Source organism: Macaca mulatta, chromosome 8 (genome assembly GCF_049350105.2).
Source record: "Macaca mulatta isolate MMU2019108-1 chromosome 8, T2T-MMU8v2.0, whole genome shotgun sequence".
Lineage (NCBI taxonomy): Eukaryota > Metazoa > Chordata > Mammalia > Primates > Cercopithecidae > Macaca > Macaca mulatta.
The window spans coordinates 152,382,337-152,386,847 of NC_133413.1; positions in this window are offsets into that span (position 1 = coordinate 152,382,337).

Here is a 4,511-nt window from a genome sequence, read left to right on the forward strand (position 1 = left end):
CTTCTTCCTGTCTCTTCTCCCTTCAATGTCTGCTGAGCAGGACTACAGACTCGCTTCTGTTCGAGTGAGAACAGGAAGAAACGTAGAGCTGTTGGGCAATAGGACAGATGATTCAGGGAGTGGGCAGTGGATGTTCTGTGGGGAAGGATAGGTGAGTTGGTCCAAGAGCGTGGAAAGCTGGACCAGACTGGTAGAAAGCCATCTGTGCACTCCAGGATATGCTCAGATTCTCTGTGGAGGCTCCTGCTCTTGACAAGATGGAACAAAAGGTACAGGATTTGCTCTTTTACTTGGAATAACAAACAAATAAGCAAAATCCATAAAACAATGATTTTCAAGACACTGGGCATCAGGCAGTAAAGGACAGTGCTCTCAGAGAGATGGCAAAAAGCAAGCTGAGCCCTCCAGTTGTGACGGTTTCTGCCTTGACAGAGTTTCCAGGTCCTGATGGGGGAGGGGAAACCAAGCAGAGTCCTGTGGACTCCCCGAATTGAAGAGATGGATCTAAGAGTCTGGGAGATCAAGAGGGTTAGAGTTTGTAGGGCAGAGCACTGGACAGGGGCAGCTGCACAGAGAGGGAACTCGGATCTTCAGGGGGTCTCTTGAGCATTCAGCATAGCACAGATCAACACAGTCAAGTGAGGAGGCGACTCAAGGTCAAGGCAAAACACCACCTGAATAGATTAGAAGGAACAGCAACTGGAGTTCACACAGGGCCAGGGATAGAGCCAGCTCCATCAGCCTGTCTAGAAAACCTCTTCATCCACAGGGTATCATCTGCAGTCTGGTCTTGCCCCAGCTCCATCAGCCTGTCTAGAAAACCTCTTTAAAAATTCACCATGTCTAGCATCTAATGCAAAATCATGAGACAAGGAAAGAAGCAGGAAAACACAGTTTATGAGGAGGATCAAAGGATCAAAGCAGACTCAGAACTGCAGGGATGTTAGAATTAGTGGACAAGAACCTGTAATTATAGCAATATTCTATCTGCAATGTCCAAACCATTACAGGAATGATTGAGCATGCTCAACAGAGACATGCAAAATTAAAAGAAGATCCAAAAATCAAACTTCCAGAGCTAAGAGTTACAAAGTCTGGGAAGAAAAACTCACCGAATGTGGTTAATGATAGATTAGAGATTGTAGAAGAAAAGATTAGTGAACTCGATGACTTGGCGATAGAAACTATTCAAAATGAAATACACAGAAAAAAATCTTAAAAATCAGCAGAGCATTAGTGAGCTGCTTATATGACAATGACAAGCAGCCTGATACATGTATCTGAGGTGCCTAAAGGTGGTGCCGGGGAAAAAGAGAGAGAGAATTGAAGAAATAATGACTGAAAAATTTCCAAATTTGATGGAAACGATAAGCCCACAGATGCAAAAAGCTCAAAAAACAAACCAAAAAACAAACAAACAAACAAAAAACCCCAAGCCCAAGAAACATTAAGAAAACTACACCGAGCCACATCGTAACCAAAATTCTCAAACCCGCTGATGAAGAGAAAACCTTAAAAAAAAAAAAAAGACATATTCACATAGAGGAACATAGGTAAGGATGGCAGTAGGTTTCTTGCTGGAAACAATGTATCCCAAGAAGATTGTGGAGCTATGTCTTCTTTAAAGGAATGAAGGGGGGGAAAATCCCTGTCAACCTCAAATTCTATACCCAGAAAAAATATCTTTCAGAAACCAAAGGCAAAGCAAAGACTTTTTAGCCATATGAAGCTAAAACAGCTACCACCTGCTGGCCGGGCGCACTGGCTCACGCCTGTAATGCCAGCACTTTGGGAGGCCGAGGCGGGCGGATGACGAGGTCAGGAGATCAAGACCATCCTGGCTAACACGGTGAAACCCCATCTCTACTAAACATACAAAAAATTAGCCAGGCGTGGTGGTGGGCGCCTGTAGTCCCAGCTACTTGGGAGGCTGAGGCAGAAGAATGAGGTGAACCCGAGAGGTGGAGTTTGCAGTGAGCCTGAGATCGCACCACTGCACTCCAGCCTGGGCAGCAGAACAAGACTCCGTTTCAAAAAAAAACAAAAACAAAAAACAAAAAGCTACCAGCTGCTGACTCACATTATAACAAATGCTACAGGAAGTCTTGCAGTCAGAAGGAAAATGATGACAGAGAGCAATATGAATCCACACAGAGGAAAGAAGAGCACTGAAAACACTGCCTACATGTGTAACATACAGGATTCCTTTCTTAGAATTTAAACCTCTTTAAAGATCCTATGGTGTGGCCATGTGTGGCTGGGTGGGAGCCAGCCCGTCAGCATCAGGGTGTAGCCCAGGGCCAGCATTCTGTGGTAAGTGCAGGTTGGGTTAGCGGCTGGTTGTTGATATGGTAGAGGATTGTTTGATGTGTCCGTCAGCCCAGGCTGCCGTCACAGAACACACACACAGGCTGGGGGACTTCAACAGCAGAGGTATTTTTCTCACAGCTCTGGGAAGCTGGAAGTCTGAGATGGAGATGCTGGAGGTGTTCGGAGGCCTCGCTCCTGGGCCTGTGGATGGCCACCTTCTCCCTGTATCCTCGCGTGGTCTTCCCTCTGTGTGTGTGTCTCCTAACCTTGTCTCCTTTAAGGACACCAGGCAGATTGGATGAGGACCCACCTAAAGGACCTCATTTTGACTTAATCACCTCTTTGAAGGCCCTATCTCCAAACACAGTCAGATTCTGAGGCACTGGGGGTCAGGCTTCAGCAAGCACATGTTAGAGGGAACACAACTTAGCCCATCAGTTGGTGATCATGACCTGAGGCAGGCTCACGAGAACTCAGGAGGACCTGAGTCTCCACGCATGGCAGGCACCATGGGCTCTGGGCTGGCTCTGCGGAGGACCGTGACTGCCTGTATCCAGGTGGGCTCCAGGGTCCTCCACTGGCTCTGGGGAAGGCAGTCAAGTTGCCCTGAAACCTTGGCCCAGCATCTCGGGAACCAGGAACCCCATCTGTTCAGGTAAATGAGTCAACAGATGGGGCCAAGAGCCCCTGCGGCTGCCCGAGAAAACCTTACACGTCTCCAGCCCTCACTGCAGCCGCCCACTCCGAGGAAGGCTGTGAACCTTTCCTGACCTCTGCTTGCTGCCAGTTCCTGGCCCTTTGTGGGAAGTCCCAGGATTAAACGCCTCTTGGGGTTTATTTACTCAGCTCTGACAACCACAGAAATCAATGCTGCCGCTGAACCTCTGGCCGCATCTTTTATGACTGCTTTTAATGTCTGACTTTTAAGCACTGGGACTTCCTCTGGAGGGCCTGCTTCTGTCTGCGGGTTTGAGTGCATGCTTGTGCGTGCGCAGGCCAAATGTGTTCCTTTTTCGAAGCATACACGGCCTGAATGCCTGTGTGAGCCTGGGTCTGTTCATATGTTTGCACGTGTGTTTACCATGTTGGGGTGTATGCCTGCTCAAATGGATCTGCCAGGTGTGTGCTCACGGGCCCTGATCACATATGAATATGGCTGTGTGTGTGCGGCTGGAGGCTTTCCAGGGGTGCATGTGTGTGTCCATGCTTATGTGCACAGACATGTGTGTGCTCCAGGGAACAGGAGCACAGCCTGCATTTTGCATTTGGACTCATCAATGTGAAAACAGACCCACAGCTATAAACTCTGTGCTTAATCTGAAGCAGAGAGAGAGAGAGAGAGAGAGAGAGAGAGAGAATAGGAAAGTGAGAGCGCTATTTGCATCACTTAACCCTGAATGTGAACCTCATTTTGGTGGGAAATGAACACAGCAGGAGTCCTTAAAAATCCATCAGACCCATTCCCACGCCTGGAGATTTCAAATAAGCCCATGAAAGACCTACTGGCAAGTGACATTTCTCATCCTGGCTTCCCTGCCTGGGCTTTATCCAGAGCGATATTTATCAGCAGGGCCTGGAAGAATGAAAATCAGGCCCAAGGCATCCTCGGCCTCAGCATCTACCTGTTGGGCCACACGAGACAAGCCCGCAGCTGGGCCAGCCTGTGGTTTTCACATTCTGAGGCAAACCTGTTCAGCTCCCTCCTCTCAGCCCCAGTCAATGGACATAGGACATAGGTCCCTCCGTCTGAACCCCCTAGAGGACTGCCCAGGATCACACAACAAACTGTCTAGTGGTGTCTTCTAGCTCTCCCTGCCAGACTCTTGGGTTGAGGTTTAGATCACATGCATCTCCCCAGCTTGTTTGCTAGAAGAGGCAGAGTGTAATCAGTGCCTTCTGACAGACCCCAGTGTCTGAGCTCAGTCGTGCAGGTCATGCACTGCTTAACTCCAGGGTGCCAAGTCACACCATATTCTATGTGCTCAAGGACAGTGCTACTTGAGTTGAGCAGTGTACAGCCTGTGCACCAGTCCATGGCAGACCTGGTTGGGCCCACACTGCCCTGCCTGACTCCTGGCAAGGAACCGAGCCTTGGCCTCCTCACAACTTTCCTGGGGCAGGACCCAGAGCTGGAAGCATTAGGAGCTTCTTTGAGGTCATGTTCTTTTCTTGAGAGTAAATACTCTTTGTGGTTTCCTGGG